Here is a 22,735-nt window from a genome sequence, read left to right as displayed (position 1 = left end):
CTTGATAACGTTGCCACGCCTTCTCAGCAAGTATTTGATCAGCCTCGTGACGTGCCACCAAATTTTCATGATTATACGAGTATGCGATATCGTGTTCTTTACACGCAGCATCCAGAGGATTAATTCCAGGATCTCCACGAGCTAATCTCTTGGCTAGCTTTGTACCTGGTCCACAGTACTGGTATCCAGGTATATGTAGTTCAAATGGTAGCTTATTGATTATACTGTTTACGAAACCTCTACCACTGGTCTCTACACGTCTGCTCTCCATAGTAGCAGCATCATGACTAACTTAAAATGATATAAAACCTGGTTCTTATAGCTCGCTGAGTGAGTTGTTGTGATCGCAAACTATCAACATGGAGTTTAAAACTCAAGAGGCCAAGTTGCCAGTAATAAATTTTGATCAAATTGTTCAAGGTACAGGAGTGAAAAAAGTCAAGAGACACGGTGCTTTATTGCCAAACAGTGTACGTGCTATATTTTGTGGCCCATCAAATTGTGGAAAAACAAATGCTCTGCTCTCACTCATCATACACCCCAACGGCTTGAGATTTGATAATATCTATCTCTACTTAAAATCTCTGAACCAGCCGAAATATAAATTTTTAGAATCACTACTTAAACCAATAGAAGGTATTGAATTTTTTACATTCAATGAGCATGAAGAAGTACTGAAACCAGAAGATGCAAAACCGAACTCATTGATGATATTCGATGATGTTGCTTGTGAAAAACAAGATCATATCAGAGCATACTTTTGTATGGCTCGTTTGTATGGCATAAAGATGTTGACAGTTTTTATCTCTGTCAGACTTATACACGTATCCCTAAACATTTGATACGCGACAATGCGAATTTTATAGTTCTCTTTCGTCAAGATGAGATGAACTTAAAACATGTGTATGATGATCATGTAAATACTGACATGTCATACAATTTATTCAAAGACTTGTGTTCGGCATGTTGGAATGGTAAATATGGTTTCGTAGTGATTGACAAAGACAGTGAGCTAAATAGTGGAAGATATAGAAAAGGATTCGACTGCTTTATTAGTATAAATTAACTTGTACTTGATGAATAGTAATCAGAATTAAATGAACTCTAACGCATCAACATGAAGACTGAGGAACTTTCAAAGCAACGAGATGTCTTACATCAGATATCTCAGGTTAGTGATGCTATCCGACGGAAACACAGAATGCTCAAGTTGGGTAAAGACACAGCTGAGAAGACAATGGGTGAAATGTTCAAGCCTATTGTCACACCTCTGCAGAGTCTAGTCGAATCATCTAAAATTAAACAAGAAGTCAAAGAAGAAGTTAAAAAAAATAATTCGACGGTGAATAATGATACAGAACTTGATGATGCAAGTAATTATGATAGTATTATCTCTGAAGATAGAAGCAGAACTCTGGAAGAAACACAAATATCCCCTGCTGCATCAAGTACCCCTGCTAAACCAACTAGCAGTGAAATAAAGTCTTATTTATCTAAAGTGTATAAAAAAAGTAGAGATATGGATCTAAGAAATGGTGTCCGTCGATGTTACAATGATTTTTACATTGGTGATTCTGAAATAACTTTTGATGATACAGAAATGAATATAAAAAATAAAAATTACTCAGTGACTCCTGGTTTATTGGAATTATTATTTAAAAAATCGCCGGATGATTCAAAAGTCACGCAGAATGATAAAAATAAATATCTCGAAATTATTAAAATGACAAATACTCATAGAAAAAATTATAAGCCAGATGGTAGTTTTTATGAAGACTCGACAATCAAGTACAATAATTATATTGCTGATTTTCTTGCTAAAAATGCAAACTTATCAAGAGGTAAAGGATTACCTGATTTTATGATTGTGAAAAAGAAAAAAGCACGTATGGATTATGTCTACTGGGATGATCCAAATGAGCTAGTCGATCGTCTTCGTTTACTCATGGCATCTCAAGCAGCTGGGAATCCAAGTCACACCAATGAAATCATATCAATTATCGAAGAGCTACGAGAAGCAGGAATTATTTATTAGCAGCCGCTGCATCCAATTTATGTTATTTACTCGCAGACTGTTGAAGTAAAAAGAGCAAAAATGAGTATCGATATTTTTGGACGATCACTACCAACTGGTGCTGCAATCAGTGGACCACCAGGACCACCTGGACGAGGATTTCAAATAACTGTTGATGGACAGTATGATGTTGAGAACAAGAGACTGTGTCATGTTGGCAAACCAGCAGAAGATAGTGATGCAGCAACTGTAAAATTTACACGTGATCTTGTGTACAAAGAGCTGTCTCTATTGTATGAAAGTATGAGGAATGATCAGTCAGAGATCATTTCACACTTGCACTCTCAAGTGGTAACACTGGACTCTGCTGTGACGCTTTTAAGAAAAGAAAATCAAGAATTGAAAGTTATAATAAAACGTATAAAGTCACGAAAAGAATTAATTAATAGAAATACACAGAGAATAAAAGAATTGGAAGCTAAAATTTTTGTTGACAATGGAGGACAAAAAATCAGTAATAGCGTATGAGCTGCACAGACCAGCACGAAGAAATTATCAACGTCGTCATGTTGACATACGAGCACTTGATGAAACTTGGCAAGCTGATCTAGTTGAAATGATTCCTTATGCAACAGTTAATAAAGGAAACAAATATCTCCTAACTGTCATAGATATTTTTTCAAAGTATGCTTGGGCTGTACCAATTAAAAGTAAAAGTGGCAGTGATGTCACTAGTGCAATGAAATCTATATTTCAACAAGGACGTGTACCAGAAAATCTGCATGTTGACCAAGGCAAAGAATTTTACAATAAAGAATTTCAAGAACTGATAAAACGTAAAAACATCAACATGTACTCAACATTCAGCAACTTGAAGGCATCAATATGTGAACGTTTTAATCGAACACTTAAGAATAATATGTGGCGTCAATTCACAGCTCGTGAAAATTATAAGTGGATTGATATATTGGAAGATTTGATACACAAATATAATACTAGAAAACATCGTACTATTCAACTGGAACCTATTGATGTTACTGTTGAAAATGAGAAGCAGATATTTGAAAAAATATACAAACCTGTCCAAGCTAAGCGGCAAGCACGGAGAAATAAATTCAAAGTTGGAGACAAAGTTCGAATCAGCAAGTACAAACATGTGTTTTTGAAAAAGGCTACACACCCAACTGGACAACTGAAATTTTTACAATCAAGACAGTGCAGAGTACAAATCCAACAACATACAAACTTGTTGACTATCAGGATAAGCCAATTGAAGGTGGATTTTATGTTGAAGAACTCAGCAAAGTCAAGCATCCAGATGTCTACCTAATAGAAAAAATTATAAAAAAACGTGGAAATAAATTATATGTAAAGTGGCTCGGCTTCGACAGCTCACACAACACCTGGATTGATAAATCAGACCTGTAAAACTTATATTCTAATAAATAAAAACAAAATTTTAAATTATATACATACATTTTGTTTTATTTTCAAACCTTAAAACTAATTTTACAAATTAGATAATAAATATATATATAAATATTTACATAAAATTTTTATTTTTAATAACAATTTTTACAAACTTATAAGATAAATCATAACTATTTACAGTAGCTTTCTCTTTTTTATAGTTATTCCTTCTTCATCTACAATTATATCATCAACACTCGGCACTTTGTAACCACATAGCAAAGTGTCGTGGCTACCGTCAATAAGCTGACGCTTATCATCAGCCCAACTTAACGCTATTTTATTTTGTACAATAGTTTTAACATTATGTTTTTCACTCTTAATTAAATACTGTTTTTTTTTTGTTAAATTTACATGATTTTTCAAGCATCGTTTGTAATCATCAAACGTGATTGTTCGCAAAGTTGGACCTTTTACTCCCTTTGCTCGCTTTTTGGCGTTTTCGTTTTTATATGTCTTAAATGCATATAATTTAGCTCTGAGTCCAGTGAATTCAGTCATGATTTCACCATTATTTTCATCTTTCATTAGACCCAGAACTTTTTTATTTGCTAGCGGCATGTTGTAAATGTTATCAACCGGGTCGTCTGAAGTATCAAACTTTGAAATATCACGTTTGATGTTTTCAAATATATCTGGTACGGTAAAGTGATAAATTAAGCTATCTGTATCAGTGTACATTAATTTAGACTCGTCATTTTTGAAATTTTGTTTGATATAGTTATAATGGAAGTCATAAATAAAAGTTTTCGATAAATCCCATATTGCAAAGCCAACATAAATTGGTTTATTAAAAAAGACTTTTGCTTGCGTTAGTTCAATTATAACAATATCTTCATCAAATATGGTAAGACTATGGAAATTTGGTTTACAAATTAAAGCTTTAGCACCAAATCTCCCCGTCCATTTAGTTTTTAATTGAACATCTTTGTATTTTCGAACGTTTTCCATAGTCTTACCAAATACAGCGTTGTTCATTAGTTTAAAAAAATTTTTTTCAAACTCATTTTTGGCTAATTTTCTGCAATCAGTATTTTTATCAATATATGATTTAAGCCAAGCAGACTGTTCGAATTAAAGAACTCTGTGAATTTTTTTTAAGTTTAATCCTAACTCTAGACACTGATGCAAATTTCTATAGTGTATAACATAATTTTTTTAACTTCCCGCTAAGGAAATCGACGATTTTCAAAAATTTCGGGAAGTTATTGTTTTCACAACCTAGGAAGCTATTCTGACGATTTTCAGAATGATGTCCGAGTGTGTGTATGTGTGTGTGTGTGTGTGTGTGTGTGTGTGTGTGTGTGTGTGTGTGTGTGTGTGTGTGTGTGTGTGTAAACTCTTTGTAACTTTTTAACTAATAAATCGATTTGGATGGTTAAGGTGGCAATCGAAAGAGCTTGTTGGCCGTCAACTTTCCTGAAAATTTCAGATCATTTGATCGAATAGACTCGACAATATTTGCGAATTACGAAAAAAAAAAAAATTTTTTTTTTAGTTCTTTATTGATTTCTCAGAAATGACTTATACGATCGACTTTAAAATCTAATCAGCTCTAGTACTCAATAAAACGCTTCGATTGCCACCTCAAACATCAAAATCGGATAATTCGTTCGAGAGTTATCGCGGGAGAAAGAAATGGTGAAAAACGGTTTTTTCTAAATATTTTTGAAACGACTGACGCGATCGATTTCAAATTTTAATCAGCTCTAGAATTCAATAAAACGCGCAAATTGCCACGTCAACTATCGAAATCGATTGATTAGCTCAAAAGATATCGGCGTTGAAAAGTTAAAAAAATAACATTTTATGCTATTTTTTCCGGATAAATCATAATATAACGTACTAAAATGTGCCTGATATCATACCAACTTATCTTTTTTATGGTTCCTTTTGATCATATAATGTCATCGAACTTGGTTTTTAGTTTAAATCATATTATCAACAAAAAAATCGATAAAACGTAGTTTTTAATATTTTTATCGGATATTTCTTATTTTATCGTGTCTTACATGAGTCAAAACTTATTTAAATCTTGATTTTGATCCCCGACATTGATTTCTGCCTCAATACACTTATTTTACTAAACATAATCAGGAACTAAATTTTAAAAACCGCTTCATTGATGATTTTCCATTCTTAAATTTTCAAACTTCAGCATAACAGGTAACTTGTTAGAGCTTGAAAAGATCGTAAAAAAACAATTGCATGTGATAGCATTTTCGAGCTCGAAGAGCTCGAAAATATATCTACACTAATGGTTTCGAGCTCTTTGAGGTCGAAAACAGCGGGAAGTTTCGGGGCTGGCCCGCAGGGTCAACCGACGCCCAGATTTTTTATTATACAAAGTAGTTGATAGCTTAGAATATTTACTTCCTGGCGGTACAACATGCTCAGGACACAGAGGTAAGTCCTTGTGGACTTCGTGTAATTCTTCAGGATATTCTAAATTTACTTCTAATATATATTCTATATTTACATCATCATGAAAAAATTTATCTATATTATCTACATCCTCTACCCACTCAAATGAGCCTTTTGGTAGTGGCATACTCATTGCCGCACCATACAGATTATTTACATCATAGTACATGAGATAAGATTCAGCCTTGCTAGGATCGAAATCTTTACCCATGTACTGATTATTAGCAGCTGCATTTCGGTTTGTACACTGAGATACTCCACCTCTCATTCCTTTTTCAACGAAAAGTAACATTTCAGGGTCTGTCAGAAGCTCAAGCTCAACACCAGTGTGTTTGAGCATCGTATCAAAAGCAAGTCCCGGTGCAGTATAGTAATGTCGCGGATCTAGACTGTAAGTTTTGAAACAGCTGCTACGAAAATTCTCGAAAACATCAGCTAGCAATAGTACATCAGTTTTAAGATATGAATCTGAGTACTCGCCGAGTGTATTAATGTTAAACTTATCCCAAACTAAATTTGCAAAAGAATTATCTTCATCAGAAATATCATTATCAGTTAATTTAGAAAAAGTTTGTCTTTATCAGGCAACTGTTTGTCATCAAGTTTATCTACATTATCAACATACTCATACGGGAATACACCTTTACGTGTGACTAATTCAAATTTTTCTGGATTGGGGTAGTGAAGTTTTGTGATTTGCTTATCATCATCGCCCAGATAAGAAGCTAATTTTTCAAGGCTTGATGTCATAAATCTGAATGAGTCTATGAAACGCAAAGTAACAGAAATATTTTTGACTTCTTTTGTAAATGATATATATTTTTCTTTATTAATTGGTAATAATGTCATATTACCTTCAAAAGTTGTAGCTAAAGATTTAATTAAAAAATGTGAATCGTAACCAGATAAATTGTGAAAGACTATAGGGATGACATGAGATTTTGGATAATTAACATTACAAGAAATATGTGCTAGGCCACGATAATTACTGGTAAAGTGACAATGATCATAACATTTATCTTTATTTGAAGAAAATGATCTTTCACATATATGACAAAGAGTTGCCTGATCATGACTTTCTTGCTGATGTTTAGTTAGTTGCTTCATAATTATAGGATTTTTTAAATATTGTTCAACTTCAATTGCTAAATTTTCTAGTCTTTTTGTAAACCACTCAATACATGTTGGTGATCGTTTTATTTCGAATTTGGATAATTTATTATCATAACTACAATTACGATAGAAAGCTATACTGTGCGGGACATGCTTTTGTGTTTCATCATCATCATCATCATCTTGTGATTCAAGTGTACACTCTAGGTCCGCGTATACAACAAACGGAACAGTGTCTTTACATTTATAATTTTTAAATTTCAAAATTTTATCATTTTCATCTGGAAATTGCATTCGAGCTTTATTAACTTCATAACAGTCTGCTTTGTGATTTTCATACGAATATTCAAATTTAAAATGATTCAAGCATCTATCACAAAAGAATAATTGACAATGAGTAGCTGATATTTGACTTTTAACTAATCGAGATAAATTTTTTATTAATGCAAAGTGAAATTTGGGTTCAAAAGTTTTTAAATCTTCAGATATATTTAAATTTACATTTTGTTGAACCATTAAAAGATGAATAGTTTCTTTATCAGATTTTAAATTGTTACTTAAATATAAAGGAATAATTATACTTTTTTCAGTTTTTTTACCTGTATATTCAGACTCAATACCACAAACATTTATGGATAAATTATTCATTTTTTCAAATTTAGGAATGTCTTTAATAGATATAGGAAATTTAATACCTTCATACATTAGAATTGAGCTGAAATGTTTGTATTCTGAAGTTCTCTGAGGGTTTGGAACGGGCTGATATAACGCTGCATTGATACACCATAGAAACCAAAACTTATCTGAGTTCTGAATATTTAATACTGCTTTTTTGTCCCGGATATCCTTAGGCAGCATAACAAACGTTGAATCGCCAGCTTGAAGAGGTGCATATCTTGACATCGTGATGACCAAATTATTTATTTCAATCAAACTCCATCCAGAATCTTTTTGATTGAAGACTTCAACTTTTTTCAACAATTTCTCATATACATTGTCCGTATACCAGTCGGCAAGAGATGTTGCAGATAAAATTTCACTGCTTTTAATGTTGAATGATTTTGTTTCTTCAACAGTGTTTTCATTTTTGGCATTTCTGAATTTGCAAAATGATTCTACACTGACTTTAAGACCTGCAACATCATTCAACATATCTTAAACTTTTGCAGTCACTAAATTTTGAGAATCAGTTAAGAAAGTACTCAAATGGGTGTGGGCTCGATTCACCACACAGCCAGTCTTGATGTTATTCGCAAATGCGTTTTCCAAGTCTTGCCATTTAATTAAATTGTTTCTTACACCCAAGTCACCACCGGTTTCTTGACCACTAAGACGAGAAAATTGATCACCATACCAGTACAGTAGTATAATATTCGCTTGCACACTTCTTTTAACTTGGACACTTGTCTGCTGGTCCAACAAAATGTCGTTAAAATAATTAATTGTGTCAACACACACTTGGTAGCACTTTTGACATTGTTCTTCATTGACTGCGTCTTGTTGCAAATCATTAAATGACTTTGCTACTGTGTCCACTAAACTTTGAATTGCATCAATAATACCGCGAGATTGCGCCATCTTTGATGAAATTGTTTCTTATTTAATCACTAATTTTACTTGATTAAATATTTTCTGTTTAAAGTTTTTGAATGCACAAAATAACTGTTTTAAGTCTAAACAGTTCTTTAACACAGAAATAAATTGTGGACACAATTAAAAAAAAAGTATTTTTAATACAAAATAAATCACTCGCAAAAAAAATTTGATGAGTTTTTTCTGTTTAAAGTTTTTGAATCCATAAAATAACTGTTTTAAGTCTAAACAGTTCTTTAACACACAGAAAGAATAAAAATTGTTATTTGCAATTGTTTATAAATAATTTTCTCTCTTACACACAGAGTTTTTTTTTTTTCACTTATCAACAAATTTTTCACCACAAAAATCTTTTAAGCGCGAAAGTTTTATGTTAAAAGATTGGTAAAAAATATCACTTGAAATATTGATTATTAAAAAAATCAGAGTAATTTTAAATCAGACAGGAATTTCACACACACACAAAATCAACAGAGTGAATACACGGAGTTATGTACTTCACTGCGAGACTTGTACTTCTTTTTAATGAAGTACGCTTTTACGCGCGTCTTTTTATAGGCATCAATTGCGCAGTAGAAAATTTTATAGTTCTGAAAAGTACCAACCTTATAAAATGAAATCCCCAGGAACTTGAAAAATTCCCTAGAAAAGGACAATAATTCCCTAGAAAAGGATAAAAATTCCCTAGATTGTATCAACATAACCTAAGATCTAGGTGGCGTGACGGCGAGTTTGACGTCATCTATTACGCAGTTAAAAATTGAACTAGATGACGTTTTGATCTAAAAATAGAATCGAGCGAGTCATCATGTAAAAATAAACATTCTACTGCGCAGATAAAAAATTGAAATAACAATGGAAAGTTTTTTTCTCGGAACTGGATGAGTCATCATCTAAAAATAAAAATTCTACTACGCAGTTAGAAATAAACATTCTACTACGCAGTTATCTTAAACAAAGAATATTTTTCAGCCAATGGAATTGAAGATTATTTATTAAAAATTGTGTGTCGTAGGGAGAATAATAAAATAAAAATTGCTGAGCTGTATTAATTCTTCAGTTGCTCTCTGACTGTTGCTGAGATACAAGCTATAAAAATGGAAATGATACTAGATGTGCAAGGATTCAAAGGATCCGATAATCAATTTATCGTGAAAGAACTTGCTACAATTACGATTCAATATGAGATCGAAGGACTTGAAGAGTTATCATGTACACTATTTTAACCACCATATGATTAGGAACTGCTACCACATCAATGTAAGCGTCAAAACACCTGGATCATATATAATCACTATGGGATCACCTGGAATGCTGGAAAGACACCATATTCAAAACTACATGAAGTTTTTGATCATGTGACAAGTAATTACAAGTACATTTGTGTCAAAGGTGGTGAAAAAAATTTATGGGTACAAGATCTAGTCGGACAAGATAAAGTTGTCATCGATCTGGAAGATTTCAAATGTCCCGCCCTCAAAAATATTAAATTTCTCGATTGTAATTTCTGTAATTATCATTGTAAATTAAATGATGAATATCTATGTGCTTTAGAAAATGTCAAATTAATGAAAAATTGGTTTTTAAATAAAAATTAAAAAATTTTAATTTCTGACTTTTTTTCTTAAACTTAACTAATTTAAAATTTAATTATTATAAAATAGTGTAGAGTTACTTGGAAAATAATTATGTATTTTAAGGTATTAAATAGTTAATTAATTTTTAAATTCATCTTGATTTTAATAAATGATTTTTATAAGTTAAAAATTATTTTAATTTAATTAAAAAAAAATGATTTTTATTCAAAAGTGTGCAACTGTTTCAACGTTTTGAAAAATATATAGTGATCAAGTAAGTATATATATTTTTTTTATTATTAATTAATTAATTTTTTTCCTTATGATTTGAAAACATAGAGATCTACAGAATTAACGTCAATCTTAGTAGGTGGTTTATCCCGCTAGATGGCAGTTATTTTTGACCATCATTATTGATTGACTGTATACGAAATTGACAACAGTATGGATGTATCTAGTTTATCCCCGCGAGATGGCAGTTATTTCCCGCACATTATTTTTCTAAACTAATTTTATGTGATATAAATAAAATGATTGTTTAAGAATAATATTTAAAATCATCAAGAGTTGTGTGTCTCAGATGATATTTTGATATAATTTATATTGACAAATATTTATAAACATTTTTTAACCAAAGTGCACGTGCTGAAGTTTATATGCCCGCCATTTAAAAGCGAACCAATCAGGCTCCGTCTTTTATATAACAAATGTTTTGATTGGTTGATTTTCACCTCAACAGAGAAATTGTTTACTTAAGAAGATAAAAAATTTCTCAAGAAACTTAAATCCAGAACAAGTCTAGACAAGCGTCGATGATATTGGACACATCGAGAATTTTGTAAGTTTTTTTTTTATATAACTAAACATTCACGCTTAAATTAATAAATAAATACCAAGTTAATTTGTGCATGTATGTATATATAATTCTGAATGAATTATTTTATCTTTTGATATACTAATATTAGAATGAAATACTGATGGGAAAAGGTTGTAGCATTTATGGTGTGGTGAACATATAAACTTGGTTTTAAACAATAGTTTTAATTATTTTATTGTTTTTAATAATCGAATAAATTGAATGAATAATTATTAGATATAATAAGTCAACTGCCTGTAACCTAAATATAAAAGGATTGCTTAAATACAAGCTTCTGTGTTCACCATGTCTGTAGATACCACAACTTGTTCATGATACTTTAAAACTTTAATAATTAAAACTTCATACTTATAGGTATTATTATTATAAAGAATATTTAATGAAAAAAAATTATCATGAATAAATTAATTATTTCTTTTTAAATTTTATTCTCATGTCTTATAAATAGCTACATACTAAAAAGTGATTTTTTTGTTTTTCAGGATATACAATCCAAACAGCATTGGTAATAGCAAACATATATATTTAAAAAGGTGTGTATTTATTATTTACTTTATCTACAAATTACTATTATCAGTTTTAATTGTAGATATCTTGAAATGAAACTAAATAGTTTTATTTTCTAGAGTCCTGACAGAAAAAATTTGATTATTAATATCGTGGTATGTATTTATATATAACCAATTAATATAATTTTTTTTAAACAACCTCTTCATATATATATATATATATATATATATATATATATATATATATATATATATATATATTTTTTTTTTTTTTTATTCTTCATTTTCATTTTATATAGAAGGGAAATATACTCACCTATAGCTATATAATACCACGCACGTGGGATGAAAATTATTCCCATCAGGAATTGACATATATAATTTGGGATCAACTGAATGCTTATATTATTGAAGATCACACTTTTTTTTTTGGACCTATTATAACAATTGCCGAAGTCACGGCAGTTTTAAAAGTACTTAATAATCACCTATGCTGGTGGTTTGCTATACCTGGCGATCAATCACCAACAGTTGAACGATATCGCTTCAGTGACAATTTTATAAATATTGGGAACTGGGTAGACTTTGGGAATGTTGTCAATATTCTCAATGATGTTGATATCGGCGATGCAGACACTATTATAATTGATGATGATGATGATGATGATGATGATGATGATGATGCTAATGGGAATGAGAATTACCAACGAGACCAGGAAGAAGCTGCTAGAATGATCGAGATTCGAAACCAACAGTTTCAGTTGTTACGAAGAATCAGAGATGGGAATGTAGATCCAAATGCAGATGAGGGTGCCGAATTAGAGCCTTTGGATGAGGAAGATAAGGATAATACACGAACATGTCAGGATCCAAATTCCAAAATAGAGGAACTTAATAGAGAAATTTTTCAATTAAATATGCAAAATGAACAACTTCACAAACAAGTTGGAGAGATGATGGTAAGAGACTGTAAAACTGATGAAATCAATCAAGAACGAGTGAAATTAGTAATGGATAATCACAATCAGAGGCTGGTAATAGAAAATTTAAAAAATAAAATAGGGAATTTGAAATCCGGAGAAAAAAGAAGGAAGATTAATACAACTGCACTCGTGAAAGATGATTGTACAGATGAAGATTTATATATATATATATATATATATATATATATATATATATATATATATATATATATATATATATATATATATATATATATATATATATATATATATATATATATATATATATATATATATATATATATATATATATATTAATTTAAATAATATTTTTTCTCATAGAGCTATAAATATCATCTCAGAAAATTTTTTAATTTATTTTTTTAGTTTAAATTTTTTATTTTACTATTAAATATTTTCAAGACCTTAATTTAATAATATATAAATCTTATAATTTTTTTTTTTTAATATTGATATCTGCAAGTTTTTATATTGATCTCTGTAATTTTTACGGTGGTTTATAATTAAGATATAAATTTGGTACTTATTTAAGATGATTATAGAACAAAAATTTTTTATTAATAATACATAAATTAAGTTTTCATTGATCTCTGAACGTTTTATATTGATCTCCGTAATTTTAAGAGTTATAGATTATTATATTTGAAAAATTCACTTAAAGCTTTTAAGTACTTAGAAATTTAATTTATAAGTTTAATAATAAAAATGAATAAAATTTATATTTATAAGTTTTTTGTATACGTAGTAATTTTTCTCTTTTTCATGAATAAATTTTTTTTACGTTGTCAAATATATTTAAGAATGAAAATTTTTAATTTTTTTATCCGATAATTTTAATTGCTGCTATTAGCTCCTCCGCACCTCTCTCCAAGCATCTTTGCTGCTTGCGGCGGCTCCTCTGCGCGAACTGACTTTTAAATATCCCGCTTATATTACTGTACTACTGTGGTAGCGTTACCGGTAGTACCAGCAAGTGACGATAGGGTGAGCCTCTGTCGCGCAAACTGACTTTTAAATTTCCCGTATGTTTTCATGATTATTATTATTATTATTTCTTTCAAATCTAACTACAATCAATAAGTTATCTATTTCCATATCAATTTTTTTGTTATTACATTATATGAACATTTTTAACTTCCCGCTATAAAAATCGACGATTTTCAAAAATTTCGGGAAGTTATTGTTTTCACCCCGATTTTCGAAAATCGAGTTTTCATCAGATGTCGACGTTTTGAGGTCCTAGGAAGCTATTCTGACTATTTTCAGAATGATGTCCGAGTGTGTGTATGTGTGTGTGTGTGTGTGTGTGTGTGTGTGTGTGTGTGTGTGTGTGTGTGTGTGTGTGTGTGTGTGTGTGTGTGTGTGTGTGTGTGTGTGTGTGTGTGTGTGTGTGTGTGTGTGTGTGTGTATGTAAACTCTTTGTAACTTTTGAACTAACGAATTGATTTGGATGGTAGAGGTGGCAATCGAAAGAGCTTGTTGGCCATCAACTTTCCTGAAAATTTCAGATTATTTGATCGAATAGACTCGAAAATATTTGCGAATTACGAAAAAAATTTTTTTTTTTAGTTTTTTATTGATTTCTCAAAAACGACTTATACCATCGACTTTAAAATCTAATCAGCTCTAGTACTCAATAAAACGCGTCGATTGCCACCTCAAACTTCAAAATCGGATAATTCGTTCGAGAGTTATCGCGGGAGAAAGAAATGGTGAAAAACGGTTTTTTCTAAATATTTTTGAAACGACTGACGCGATCGATTTCAAATTTTAATCAGCTCTAGAATTCAATAAAACGCGCAAATTGCCACGTCAACTATCGAAATCGATTGATTAGCTCAAAAGATATCGGCGTTGAAAAGTTAAAAAAATAACATTTTATGCTATTTTTTCCGGATAAATCATAATATAACGTACTAAAATGTGCCTGATATCATACCAACTTATCTTTTTTATGGTTCCTTTTGATCATATAATGTCATCGAACTTGGATTTTAGTTTAAATCATATTATCAACAAAAAAATCGATAAAACGTAGTTTTTAATATTTTTATCGGATATTTCTTATTTTATCGTGTCTTACATGAGTCAAAAGTTATTTAAATCTTGATTTTGATCCCCGACATTGATTTCTGCCTCAATACACTTATTTTACTAAACATAATCAGGAACTAAATTTTAAAAACCGCTTCATTGATGATTTTCCATTCTTAAATTTTCAAACTTCAGCATAACAGGTAACTTGTTAGAGCTTAAAAAGATCGTAAAAAAACAATTGCATGTGATAGCATTTTCGAGCTCGAAGAGCTCGAAAATATATCTACACTAATGGTTCCGATTTGGCAATATTTCGAAAATATATCTACACTAATGGTTTCGAGGTTTGACCCAAGCCTGGTTTTTTTGTTCGCCAAGGCTTGGCAACATAGTTATCATCCTAGGCCTGGTCCGAGCATTGTCCGGTGGTCCCTTCCTACCAGGGTATGTTTATCTAATAGTTCGATTTGCACTTTGAATCAGTGAATATTCACTTATGTTCATTAATTCATATTTAGAAAGAGCATAAACAGTTAGCTTTATCCCTGGTAGGAAGGGACCACTGAATAAGGCTCGGACCAGGCATTGGCCAGTCGTCATGCCAGAGTTTCGAGCCTTGGCTAAACATCGGGCCAAGGATTGGCCCAGGCCTAGAATGATAACTATATCGCCAAGCCTTGGCAAACAAAAAAACCAGGCTTGGGCCAAGCCTTAGGAAACGAAAAATCGAGCCTTGGCCAAGGCTTGGGAAACAAAAAATCAAGCCTCGGCCAAACCTCGGGAAGCAAAAAATCTGAAGCTCGCCCAATGCTCGATCTAAGATATTATTATTTAAATTAATTATTTAAATTAATTTCCCGTTTAAATAATACGGAAAAATTTCATTTCCATTTTTGAGTATTTTTAACTCGTTAATTAATCAATAGATCAAATAGACTAACACATATTTTTGTAGGAAATTGTACGCGCTACAAAAAAGGTCTCTTATCATTTTTTGATAAACCTATCTGTTCAAAAGTTATTATAGTTCAAAGTTAAGCTCTAGTAAATTTCGAGATCTTTTTACTTTTCCGGTGAAACTATCAGTCTTATCACAAAATGTCATAGAATCATCTTTATTGAAAATTCTATTGCCTACAAATTATTATCAGTAACGTTTTTTTCAAATACCGCATTGTTTTGTAGTTATTTTTATTTTAATTCCAAGCTCTGAAAAAAGTAGTGTTCTGATCGATTTCTTGCGCGACAAAACAAGCAGGAAGACATACGGTCGATGAATTTACAAAAAAGAATTGACTTTTAATGATATCTTTTGAATAAAAGATCCTTGAGCAACTCTGAAAGAAGTTAAAAGATGAATGAAAACTGTCACGATATTTAAATATCGCGGCAGTCTCGCATCAGGTCGGTGAGCAACAGAGGGCAGCACACGCTGCTCACACGTCTCATCCGATATTATGTTATTATAATTATTTTGTTTATATAAGCTTTTGTTTTAATTATGGCGTTAATAATATTTAATTGATTTCCTAGGTATAAATTGTGTAGAACTCAGGAAAATTCACTGAGTAATTTAACCATATAATTCGATTGTTGTAGCGCTGGGAGAAATAATTGCGTATTTTATCTATATCTCTTATTAAAAGAAACGATTTAAAACGATTCGAAAAAAAAAATTTTAAATACTTTTTAATGCTTTTGAATACGTTGAATACTTTTGAATCGCCATTCTTATGGAAGTTTAACATTGCAAATCGTTTCGAATCGTTTCTTTTAATAAGGGATGCTTATGATTATTTTGGCTGGTTGACGCATGCGCGTCAACGCAGCAGTTAGCATCAGTAAATTTATTTATCATAAATAAATCTCCTAGTTTAGTGAATAAATCATTGATTGATTTATCTTTAAATCATAGTAATAATTAATTATGAAAGAGGCAACTGGTCATTTAGCGTCGGGAACTGGATAAATTACACGGCCAAAGTTATGTATTATGTTGGTGGTACTGTAAAGAAATAACATGCGACAGTTATATATATCTCCATTGGGTGAATTGAGATATATGACAAAATGGCGCCGGCCTAGGTGCCGGCATAAAATTCACTTGCTGCCATAGTCAGACGTGGGATATTCTCTGTAAGGGTAGCGAGTGTGCTTCTGTTACATTAAGATAATTATACATTTGACGCCATTTGGTATTTTGAGGAGATAATATAAACCCATTGGCATTATTTGTGTATTTTGGTAAAATTCATTAAGGAAAATACATTTACCGTATTAGCGTGCAACCAAGGGAGTTGAATAATACGTAAACTATAAGTACTTTTTTTAGCTAATACATTGGCGTGTAATTTGGTTCCCGAGTTGGTGATCATTTGTAGTCTCATATGAGTGAGAGTGAGATAGTACATTCTGAGGATTAATATTTTTCATAAGCATATGATGGAATGCGTGATTATATTGTGCCCAGTAAATACTAATACAATAAGTGAAATTATTCCGTATTATTTTATCATTACCAAATATTGATTGTGATAAATATTTGGTTATCTTTTTTATTATTTATTGCTATAATTATTATTTCTTGCGTTTTATATTATTTTAAACTATCACATGTGAGTGATACAAGAGTTAATGATTATTATTGATTCTAATAATTATTGTTATATCTATTATTTTCTGATAATACAATTATTATGAGTACTGCGTAATAGTCACCAGTGAAAATTTCACGAAACTATTTACTGGGAATATTGGAAGATTAGTTTGAGAATATTTTTATTTTATTTTAGGATATCACGTACGAGTGATCTGATAATTCACAAGTATTAAATTATTATTTTGTGATTATTATTTACAAGTATTTATATTTTTCGAATATCACGGGCGAGTGATATCATTATGTACATGCGATAGGCTATTGTGTGTTTAAGATATTTATCGACTCATTATTATTATTTTTTATAATTTGTATACGCACACAAGTATTATTTTTGTAAGCGAACTATTATTATTTTATTTTGATATTGTTATTTTGGAAATATGCGATACAAGTGAGTATTTAATTTATTATTTAAAATATATTTTAAACAAATGGTCATCAACCCGGTATTAATTTAAATTTTATTTATTTCGATTACTGCTACCTTTTTCTTGCTTTCCTCTTCTTAAAATCTGAAACTGCTATCCTGTATTTTATTTTTCTTGAATTTGTTCGTAGCGCCCACGAACTGGCGCCCAACTAGGATTTTTTAACCCAGCCTGAGCAGAGCTGCGTGTCCAGGAAGATTCGGGATATCTCCAGGTGGGACTTTGGGTTTGTTATCATTTTTATTTTCAGTTTTCACCAACGGAGAGCCATAACGGTTATTGAGCACCAACCACACTCCGCCGTAGGACGTGTAAAATAGTGGAGAACGTTATAAAACTTATCAAGAAGAAGTTGAGTTTGTCAATTGTGTCAAACGAGTTTTATCTAACTACTAATTAACTATCTACATCTTTTGATTGTCGAAAAAAATTTAAATATGATAAATAATTACCCAGTCGATACACAGAGAAGATGTCTAGAGACCTTTTAGAGACATGTATCTCGGACGGGTCTAAGGACTGAATAAAATTTTTTCTTGCCACAGCATTTCTATAACTGTAAACTGGAAAAAGCCTTGAAAGTAATTGAGGATCATCAACAGTCGGCAAAATGAATAAAATTGACCGTTGACGCCTACACTGCGAGACAAAGAAAAAATAAATTTAAGAAATTATTTATATCAGTTTCATACATACTCGAAGTAGGTAATTTTATTCCAAAATGAAATTAAAAACATTTACAGAAAACTGAAGCTTCATTCCAGTAGGGGAGAGTGGGGTCAATTGAATTAAAAATACTTCGACATTTTTTCTTTATATGAATAAAAGCAAAATGATAACTTTTTTTTACGAAATCATAATTTATTATATAGACTATCATTTCTCATAAGCACATAACTTGACAAATGATGAAAATTTTCAATAAATACGAAATTGTACGACTGCATCAAATGGTTCAATCGTCCCCTAACGGGGGCAATTGAACCATTAGCCAGGGACAATTGAACCAAGAGTATTAGAACCATAAACGAATGATTTTGATGAATAATTTACTATTTATTACAGCTTAATACGAAAATTACAACATTTCTTATAATATTTATTATTTTTTATAATATTATATATTATAACAATTACTTTTAAAACTTTTGCCAATATAATTATTTTTTTTTTTTTGGTTAGTTTAGCTTTTTTAACATTTAGTGAAGATGCGCGCGTATGTCTGATGGTCACAGTGTGATTCGTGTGGTTCAACCATCCCCGAGAGTACTGGTTCAATTGACCCCATATGATTTTATCGAAATAATTAGTTTTAAAAAAAATATTCAAGAACTATTTTACTAGAAGTAAAGTTAGAAATTGATGACTAATATATGTACGAAGGTATTACAAAAAAAATTTTAAGATTACATTTGAAAAATAAAAAATTATTGAACAATTTGTCAAGAGCTGAAAAAAAAGTTCAGATACCTAAAAAAACGAAAACTTGAATTTTTTAAAATTAAATCATTATATTGGTTCCAAATTTTGGTCAGACTAAGGTTTAGTGTATTAAAATATAATTCCAAGAGGACGACTCATTTTTATATTTTTTTCGATTTTTTAAGCTTACTGGTTCTATTGCCCTATGGTTCAATTGACCCCACTCTCCCCTAATACATTTCTAGAAGCAGGAATTACTTCAGGCAAGCAAATATGTCTTGACTTCAGTTGATACGTTTTTGAAATTATTATAATTAAAAACTTCAATAGAGCAATTATTTAGTTTAATACAAAAGAAAAAGAAAAATTCATAATTAAAAATCAGAAAATATTATATTACATACCTAGGGAGGAAAGTAAGACATGAGGGTAGCAAACACGCAGATTGGGACGTCCTACTATCCTCCGTGGTATGTATGCGATTTTTTACCAGATCTGCACTTGAAAGTTCGAATTTTTACCTGTGATTGTGGGAAGGATGGCACATGCGCTAATTTTAATGATTTATTTTCTAATAATAAAAATGTACGACTTTCTCCCCTATAAACGGGACAGAAATTCAAACTTTCAGTGCAGGTAGAGTGAAAAATTGATTAAAAGAAAAAAAATGTTTATTAAAGTACAAAACTAATCTGAACAATATAAGATTTAAATAAAGCATCTCTAATGAAATTTTTAATTATAGAATCCAATTTTTAACTTCCCGCTAAGAAAATGATTAATTTTCAAAAATTCGGGAAGTTATTGGTTTCACCCACATTCTCGAAAATCGAGTTTTCATCAGATGTCGACGTTTTGAGGTCTTAAGAAGCTATTCTGACTATTTTCCGAAGGATGTCCGAGTGTCTGTATGTGTGTGTGTGTGTGTGTGTGTGTGTGTGTGTGTGTGTGTGTGTGTGTGTGTGTGTGTGTGTGTGTGTGTGTGTGTGTGTGTGTGTGTGTGTGTGTGTGTGTATGGATGTAAACTCTTGATATTTTTTTAATGAACTAACCGATTAAAACGTTTGAGGTGGCAATCAAAAGAGTTTGTTGGCCGTCAACTTTTCTGAAAATTTAAAATCGATCGATCAAATGGACTCTAAGATAAGGGAGAAAAACAAAAAAAAACAATATTTTTTTCAGTTTTTTCAAATTCTTCAGAAATGGCTCAAACGATCAATACCAAAATCTAATCAGCACAAGAATTTAATAAAATGCGTCGATTACCGCCTCAACCATCACAATCGGTTAATTCTTTCGTAAAATATCGTAAGAAAAAGAAATGCGAAAAAACAGTTTTTTTTTAAACAATGGCATACAACAGTATTTTCGAGCTCGAAGAGCATTAAATTTACGTAAAAAATTGAAAAATTTGTGAAAATTGTTAATATTCTCTTAGTTCATAAATTTGAGAATAAATTGATTGCTGAATTAATAAATATAGATTAAAATTATTTTATAATTATAAAAAATATTACTTCAGAATGTTTTCTCCATTAAAATACGTTGGATATTTAAAAATAAATTTCCATATCAAGAAATTTTTGAGAAACGAGAGATGAAAAAGCCGTACGAATGTAGAGAGTAAACGAATGATGAGAGTGGAGGAAAAATGAAATACGTTTGCAATAGCAAGTGAAAATATGAAAAAATGACATAAAAAAAATGTAGAGAGAAAAGTATCTGTATTAAGCTTGTATTTGCTTCGGATAATTAGGACTTTTTTTTTGCCCCAGCCAATTCAGATGAATAATTGATTTCATTTCCTTCAACGCTTTTCCTCTTTTTTCCTTACTTATTTTTTACCTCCTCCTCCCTATCCACCGTCATTTATTTGCTATTGCTATCGCTACTCCGTCAAGTCGAATATTTTAAAGTCCTTCTTAAAATTCGAATGACAATTACGTATTAAAAAATAATAATAATAAAAAAATACGATTTTTTTTTCTGTCAGTAAATTAAATATTCAGAGATGAGTGAATCGTAGATGGACTGTGATGAAGTCGGAGGCATTTTTATTTAGGGATGAAGGAAAAGTAATTGAAAAGTATTTTAATATTAAATTTTTTACAAGTTTACTTTTTTTTTTCAAGGTAATTTGCGAAATTATAAATCATTGACGAATTCATTTATGAATTATCAATTGTTATTATTATATTTTAGTGTAACAATTATTATTTTTTAAATAATATACAAAAAGTTTGTAGGCCACAATACCAGTATGAGAAAGGCATACACGTTGAAAATGTTGTGGTCATGATTATCATCTAATGGTGATTTTAAATTTTTTTGCGGAAACCGGGAAAAAATCATCAGACCTGATCATGTCTGAATATTGGCCAGCCATGAGCATGCGTGATCAGGACAATTCCTAAAGTTATTAAATAATAATAGCATGCTTGATCATGCATTCTGATTTTTTCGCGTGCCTATCAAAAAAAATCCAGATGGAAATCCAACCTAGATTTCTATCTGAACTCCCACATTGTATGCCGAAAAAAAACCTTTTTTTTCTTTTGGCACCACGAGAAATTGATGAAATATGTCAAAATAAAACTTCTGTCAGAAAATCGGCTTTTAAATTCAAGTTTTAAATGCAGCTTATCGCATTTTTCGATTTTTGATGTAAGTAACATAAGAAAAATTTTTTTTATACGGAAAAATTGAAACCCGACTTTTTCCTGTACAGCACATGACTTAGTCGTGTGCAAGATAAAATAAGGGCAAGCACATGACTGGTTCTTGTACGCACCCGAACCAGTCGTGTCTAACACCTAACTCAGTAAGGTGCAACAACGTAACTACTCGTGTGCAGCACTTGAACGGTTGCTGATTATAAGTTTCTAAGTGCTGTTAAAGAAAACGTCAACAAATTTCAAAAGCAAAAAAATTTAGATCTGTTCTGATCAAATTAGATCAAATTAGATCAGCTCAGATCAAATTTGATCATAATGTATACCGAACCCAGGTCAGAGTAGATCTGATTTGATCTATTCAGATCAAGCTAGATCTGATCAGATATGACATTTTTCTTTGGGGAAAAATAGTCCCGATCTATCCTGGTCAAATCTAGTCAAGTCAAATCAACCTAGATGAAGTTAGATCAACCTAGATCTAGTCAGATCAACATTGATTAAACAATAAATATATGAAATAAATATAAATAGATCTGATTGAACCTGTACAGATAAAACCAGATCTGAGTTGATATAACTTTTTCTCGGGAAAAATAAGTTCAGATCTGCTCTGATCAGATTAGATCCGTACAGATTATAAAGAAATATTTCTTCACATTATATTATAATTATAAGATTAACTATCTGAATTTTGACACATTTACCTAAATGTTGATAATTGTAAAAAGTCTTTTTGTAAATTTGTAAAATTGTAAATTTTCTTGTTTATTCATCTAATAATTCTTTTATCATAGAAAATATAAACATGATAATAATCTACTATGATTTTATCTGATATTCATATAGGTGCTTCATATACATCGTTACATGACTTTCTTGGGTAAATAAGTATAAAATACTTTAAGGAAAAATTCTTTATGTATCTTAAAATGAGATTACTTTCATTATTGT

The sequence above is a fragment of the Microplitis demolitor genome, chromosome 10 (genome assembly GCF_026212275.2).
Source record: "Microplitis demolitor isolate Queensland-Clemson2020A chromosome 10, iyMicDemo2.1a, whole genome shotgun sequence".
Taxonomy (NCBI): Eukaryota; Metazoa; Arthropoda; class Insecta; order Hymenoptera; family Braconidae; genus Microplitis; species Microplitis demolitor.
The sequence above is the reverse complement of the archived record's forward strand: the minus strand, read 5'-3'. Positions refer to the sequence as shown.